The sequence below is a fragment of the Mya arenaria genome, chromosome 13 (genome assembly GCF_026914265.1).
Source record: "Mya arenaria isolate MELC-2E11 chromosome 13, ASM2691426v1".
Taxonomy (NCBI): Eukaryota; Metazoa; Mollusca; class Bivalvia; order Myida; family Myidae; genus Mya; species Mya arenaria.
The window spans coordinates 66,027,592-66,035,645 of NC_069134.1; positions in this window are offsets into that span (position 1 = coordinate 66,027,592).

Genomic DNA, 8,054 nt, shown 5'->3' on the forward strand with positions numbered 1-8,054 from the left:
CTTTTTGTGACGATAGCCAATAAAATCCTTTCATTATTGTAACGTGAGGTAAAAGTTATCATATGAAGTCATTAAACTATTAAGGGGAATTAAGAAGCACTTTCTGAATGGTCAACTGTTATTGGGGTCACTTGGGAAGTATAAAACACTTATCTGGAGCTGGAAAGTTGGTTTGAAATTTTTGAGTCAGTTAGAAGAATCTGAGTCTATATCATATTCTGCAAGGTGGTTAAAATCTGAAATAATGCATTTGGGTTGAAATATTGATGTCTACGGAGAGTCAGCTAAATTAGGCTCGCTCCACAGAGCAAGCCTTTTTTAGTGATTGGTTTTTGAGATCGTACTGGAGACGGAAATGATTGATTTTAGCCTTTCAATTGTAAGTGTATGCACAGAAAAGTGTTGTTGAAAATTTAGAATTAGAGAATGATACTTTTTTAACCACTGTAAGAGTGATTTCGAATTATCTTTTGTAAAAATGTTTTTGCTTAACCCAATTGGCAAAAGGTTTAAAGAAATAATGTTATTTGTCGATTTCGAGGCGTATAAACAAAGGCCCTGAGGTCAATTACTCCTTTCAAATTTTGAGCATGCGCAAAGAATGGTTGGGTATAAAACACTGGCCGGACCGGACCAAATCCGGACAAACGGAAAACTCCGAACTGTTACGGAAATCATTCGGAATTTTCCTAATTTTGTGTTGGTATAATAAGACTGGCCGGACCGGACCAAATTAAAATACGCATTGCTATGTTTTATAGATATTGAATCTATTATAAAATATATTTTATTATGTCTGTCTGTGCGTCTGTTTGTGCGTCTGTCTGTATGTATGTCTGTATATGCGTCTGTACGTGCATCTGTATGTGCGGCTGTTCTGTAAGTATGTCTGTCTGTCTATATGTACGTCTGTCTGTATGTATATATGTCTGTCTGTGCAGCTGTCTGTGCGTCTGTATGTGCGTCCGTATGTCTGTATGTACGTATGTTTGATTGTCTGTGAAACTATCTGTGCGTGTGTATGAATGTCTAACCTGTTTGTGCGTCTGCCTTTCTGTATTATTATCATTATTATTGTTATTATTATTATTATTATTATTATTATTATTATTATTATTATTATTATTATTATTATTATTATTATTACCATTATTATTATTATTATTATTATTATTATTATTATTATTATTATTATTATTATTATTATTATTATTGTTATTGTAATCTTACATAATAATATATATATATGAAACATAGCAATGCGTATTCTAATTTGGTCCGTAAATTAGGTAAACTTCCGAACGATTTTCGTAACAGTTCGGAGATTTCAGTTGGTCCGGATTTTTCATTCATTGAAGCTGAAGCTGAAACAAAGACGGGTATGTAATTAATGCTTTCTTTTACTTATTGCATTGTTTCGTCTATTCATTGTAAACTGACGGCATGTGAGTACTGAACGTTCATCAGGTCTGACAAGTGGCTTTCCTCCTAGCTCTTATTTTTTTCCCTCTTCAACTGTAGCTGCTGATCCAGTGTGTGTATACCACGTGATAAATGATGTCATATATGCTACATCTGAATGCGATATTTTGCTTAAAATGAAGACTTAAAGCAAAGACAACCTTTCTTTTTCTGCACCATTTTAAATAAAACAAAGGGCAGTCTATGCCACTTAAAGAGCCCCGCCTTCGTTTTATTACCGTGTGATAAGGTAACTAGTTTAATCGAACACATCGACAAACCTGTTTCCAAAACAATGTTTTGACAGTGCTCCATTAGACGGCCGTTTTGTGAAAAGGTTTGTTTAAGTGTTTGAAGAAACTAAACTCTCGATCAAACTCTGGTAAAAAACCGAAGGCGGGGCTCCTTAAGAGGCGTAAACTGCGCTATGTTTCATCGCAAATGGTGAAGAAATATTGAAGTTATTTTTATTTTAAGTCTTCATTCGAAGCAAAATATTGCCTTCCGACGTAGCATTTATGACGTAATTTATCACAGTGATTTGGAGCGAATGAGCTGAATTTTGACCTTTACAAAATTTAGTGACATTTTACCTAAAATAACCTAAAAAATTTTTTTTTTCAAATTCATCAAGCACTCATACAGTGAAATATATATTTTAGGTTATTTTAGGTAAAATGTCACTAAATTTTGTAAAGGTCAAAATTCATCTCATTCCCTCCAAATCGCTGTGTAATTTATCACGCAGTGGTATACACACACTTCGATCTACGGTCAATGTCGTTCGCACCGACAAAATGCGCATTCGTCTGAATGGTATAAATAAACACTATGTTAACATCCATTTATCCCATTTCAAACTTTTCATTTAAGACATTAAGTTTTTAAGAATAGAACAAATTAGCCTTATAGTCATGTATATATATATAGTGCCTATTTTTTCTAATTCAGCTCTTCAAAATACACAAAATACAGCTTTTTATATATATTTTTCAAACAAAGTTCTCATTGCAAAACGTTTCAATGTATATTACTCAAAATCTGTCTTAAAGTAAAATAAAGCTTGAAAGATGTCCTGCATCATTTGAATACGATTTGTGATCTCATCCATGTTTGCATTATTTAAGGAATGAATTGCGGGGTTGATGTCATTATCGGGGTATGAACGCAATTGGGTTGGTCAATGTGTGTGGAGTCCGAAGGACTCCACGCTTACTTTGACCAACCCAATTGCGTTCATATCTCCGATAATGACATCAACCCCGCAATTCATTCCTTATATTTACACCAATAGTTCATTATTTCATTCAAGAATTGTTAAAAAAAACTTCATTTAATTTAAGAAAACCTTTCAGTAACCCGTTCGTACCCATTCTGTAAATAGAACGACCCGACTATAACCGGAAACATGTTTTCAAATGACGTCACAATAACGCGGGAAAAGATCAACCACTTGAAATCACTTTAAAACGTAAAATTGAAACACTTCTGGTACCAATATATTTAAAATATAATAAACTAAAACTTTTAAAAATGTTGATCTATATTTTACAGGACCTGCAGACACAATACAACCAATAATAAGATCAATAGTTTTCATGTATATTGTTATGCAATGAATTACGATCCGAACATATCCGAAGATGTTGCGTTCATCGATTGATGAACGCAATTGCCGAAATCAATTGATGAACGCAATTGCCGAAATGACGTTCATTTAAGGAATGGAAGTTGAGGTGTAAATATATATATATATATATAATAAAGCAAACCTTGGCTGATTAAAATTTCCATGTGTCAGTACTGAAACTGCCCATTTTGTCCCATCACAAAACACTAACTGTGCATTGCTATGGATCGATTTAGAGCGAGCCTTTTTTGCTGTCTCCTACAGCAATTCTGTACTTGTAAGTTAAAGTGACACTCTTATTTAAAATCAAAACATACACATGTATAATAAACATACATTTTGACTGATAAAACTTAACTAACTAAATAAATAATACATTTATGGAAAATATGACTTACTAATAACAAGTTTGTAACCGTGTATTTAATAGCTGGAAACGCAAAAATATTAAATGATTGGTGAATGCTAAAAGATTTACTGTGATCTACTATAGTATCATCAGGTAGAAATACCGTGTTTTAGGCAAATTTCTTTTAAATTAAACTCGGTATCCTTCATAAGAACCATTGTTTTCGACATTCATTCATCCTTTTTGGAATATTACAACAATAGTATTACTTGTGGTAAATCTTATTTGGGAGTAAGAGAGCCACTTTAATAATCGCTATTCACATTCGGTGATGAATAAATTTAAACTCATCAAATCAGTGAAGTGTGTCAAGGTTAAAACTATATAGAGTAGAAATGTTCAATATAGTAATAATGTTCAATATTTTAACCGATATATTTTGCTTTTGACTCCTTTCAAGTTGCATTTTTTCGGTAAAACTTTGATATACCGATCCCGAACACTGCCGCACGACATTTACTATTTGATTTTAAGTCAGTCTTTATTGAATGCAGAGGCTAGCTAGGGACTTTCCGAATGAATGCCTTTCAGGTTGGGCGTTAATGTCAAGCTATGCTTCTGATTTGTAGTAATAATGTTGACTAGGTACAAATGCTGACAAATCATCTACGTACACAGGTGCAAAACAGGTAGCTCAAGCTCTTTTGAGAGCTGTTTAGTGAAAGAAGCAAAGGACACTTCCTGGTTAGAGACAAAGAGTGAAAATCATGATACATGTAAATAATAAGTTCGACTTTGTAATTTTATTGGTGTAAATGGACTAAAACACAAGATGATACAATGGCAAAAAAAAGAAAATTGTCAAAAACTAATTTTGCGTATTTGTCCAATTCGAAATTCACTGGGGTTGTCTACCACGTAAATCCAAGTTAATTGAAAAACAGCGTCGGTATATGTATCTGTACTAACCATGAAACTTTCAGGTGTTAAACATATACACATACTTGTTTATCGAATAACTCAAACGAAACTTTATATTCGAGTTTATATTACCTCTATACTCCGGGCATGCAATGCGCACGTAATTATTCTATTAGATTGTATTCACCTTTCGTGATAGCATACCTTCATCGCATTCAATACAATGTAGAAATACGTGCATACCTTTCATCGCATTCAATACAATATAGAAAATAGCACATTTTGATAATATTGGTTACAAACTTGCCAACAATATACATTGTAGATAACAAATTAGGAATGTACGTGTGTTTTAAAGATGCACTATTATAAGATTTACCACAATTATAAATATTGTTTTAATATTCCAAAACGGATGAATACATGTCGAAAACAATGGTTCTTATAAAGGATACCGTGTTCAATTGGAAAGAAATGAGCATAAAACACGTTATTTCTGCCTTATGAGACTATAGTATAGACCACAGTAAATCTTTTAGCACTCACCAATCATTTAATATTTTTTGCGCTTTCTGATTTAAAATACACGGTTACAATATTGTTATCAGTAAGTTATATTTTCCATAAATGCATTATTTAGTAAGTAGTTAAAGGTTTATCAGTCAAAATTGTTGTTTGTTATACATGTGTATGTATTGATTTTGAATAAGAGTGTCACTTTAAATAAACTTATAGTAACAAATAATCGGTCTTTTGTACAAAAATCGAGCCAAGCAACGTCGAAGAAACGGAGTTTCACCATGCTTATTATTTTATTTTATTTAAATATTGTAGATGTTTTACACTTGTTTTCATGTATGTTGTTTTCTGCAAGTTATTCAAGTACATAACTCACTGTTTAATAATTATTGACATATGGTTCATGTGTGGCATGTTTAACTCACTGAAAGATGAAAATTGAGATAACTTGCCTCAGTTGCCTGATAAGACTCAAAACTCAAAAATGAATATCTTTTAAACCTTTAAAAGCTGCACCCTCACAGAAATATCGTCTTGACAACTTTTTTTATATTTTTATCTTAGAATGAGCCTATTTTTGCGTAAATATCTGCAAACCAATGATTAACGGTTAAGAAAAATGCATAAAACATCAATTTTTGAACATAAATATAAAAATCTGCGATCTTATTTTTTGTCAGCAGTCTCATGTGACTGGTTTCCTTGCATTTTCGCATAAATTGGTTCGTTCCCAGACAAAAATTTAAAAAACGGTAAATCTGTGAGAGTGCAACTTTAAAACTTCCATATCGGAGTAATAAAAAAATCCGTGAATTTGAAATTCTTCCATAATACAAAACCATGTTCATATTATACAAGAATGTAATGATTAATTCAAATTTGAGTTGCTTCCCTTGGACGAAAAACTCGGCGATAACTTCACCGTTTTGAAGTTTTACCATTTGCCTTTTCAAAAATTGAACTTAAAAGCAGCAATTTATGGTATTTGCTTTATACTTTATAATGACAAATCAATATTGTCGTCTGATAGTGCAAGGTATAAGGAAAATTAAAAAATCCTTACAGGGCCTCATGCAAGCGAGCGCGCGCGTGATGACGTCATCCCGCGTGCAACTAACAAGGTTAGAAGTGTACACAGTGTTTATTTGGGTCGAATTCCACATACTACTTACATTTTAACGCAGAAAACAGCTGATATCTGTCAATAGAGATGACGCAATAAAATGCCATACTAATTTGTGTAAAATATTTCGTTTTGACTGGTTTAAACTGGGTGGGCGAAAAAGTGGTACGGGCGAATAATAGGTCGCTACCCAGTACCTTTAACTTCAAAGCAGACTGTCTCCTTATATGTTGTTTCCCAAACATCTCGATTATTCCAGCGTTGCCTTAAGTCATGTCTATAGAATTGAGTCCCGCTTCCACTGGTCAGTTCTTTGACCTGTTGTGCCAGTCCGGAGAGTGGACATATATATATAGATAGCCAGGTCCGCGTACATGACGCGATTCATTCACCCATACATGTTTATATCCTGTTGTAATTAAACATAAAACTTTAATTGTTTTTATTTCTTATTCCACATTATTAATCAGGTCAAGATAATTCTTTCAATTAATCGCAAAATAAATTGACTGCTCGTGGCACAATGACCACAGCGTACGTCAGGGTGGCTTTACCCCGGCCATAACTGTTGGTTATGTTGTTTTATTGTCCTTTTAGCGTACACATCTCAATGACATTTATGTTGATACATGGGTGTGATGTGTGTAAGAAATTATATCCTTTAGCCCAGGGATTAATGTATCATTAAAGTGATCTCTGTAATTGTTTGTAGTCAATAATCTAAGATTGATATCGAAATATGTTGGAGCGTTAGGTAGCTCAGTTTGGTTTTTCGCAAATGGGTCGTCCTTTTTATTATATATTTTATATAGAGTAATTAATACGATATATATATTTTGCGTTATTACATTCACTGGCATCTATCCATGTGCCTCATTATTGAGCAGGTGTATACTGTATCGCCTTCTCAAAATTTTGTTTCAATCGTATACTGTTTATCACAAAAATAAGATTTCAAGGTTTCGAAGTTTTATTTGCATAACATTCAGAAGGCCATGGCCCATATGGATAAATATCATATTCAAGGGGGGTACACGTATTCCGAATCTGCAAGGGTTTAAGTGAGGTTTTGGAGCTTGATATGCAAGATGGCGTCGAAACCATGACGAAATAGGATTTTTGGAACCTGTTTTCGCCTGGTAAGTGGTATAAAGTATATATTGCAAAAATATCATGACGCGCATTCGGCTCTACAATTACCATGCCTCACTCGGCTTTTTATTTCATGCGTCTAGGTTACGGAATAAAAAAGTTATTGAAGGAGAATATTCGGCCAGTCTGTTGTTTACTAATGTGGGAAGCGAGAATTTGATACTTTTTATGACGTTTTTGGTTCCAAAAACACATATTCTTGCAATTATTTCTGCTTTAACATTATTTAAATGTGGTATTTTAATTTCCTGACAGTTCCTTACAAGAGCCTTCATGGTAATTTTATTTTGGTTTAACCACCTAAATGTGTGCTGAAAATAGTTCAACCATCTTTTGGCATCTGCACTGAAAGACACTTTTATAAATGAAAAAAACTGTGTGATAAATTAAACTTTTGACAAACGTTCCATAATATCATGACAAACTTTCCATTATATTAAACTGTCACGTGTTGAATACCATATATCAGTCAAAATTGATGTTTGTTATTCATGTGTATGTATTGATTTTGAATAAGAATGTAACTTTAACGAGCCTTCTTATCAACGAAACTACGAAAAAAATTACCGTGAGATCAAGTAGTTCGGTTTGATTAATAATGCATTTCTACAAATTTAATATTTAAATAATATTTCTATCAGATTGATTTTTTTCTACACATTACCCCCATATAGGAACCTTAACATGAAGAATGGGCGTAGTCGTTTTATATCTTCCATGCTGATAAATGACAACGCACGTTTTTTTTATTGAACCTTGTCCTTGACAACATTGTAAATGACATGGTACAAAACAGATACTTGACCCGCAGCTCTCGTGTCTCAGTAACTTGGTTGTGGTGCAGTAACTATAACTTACCTCACTTCTTCTTTCTTACACGCCTACTAAACGCCAGCTCC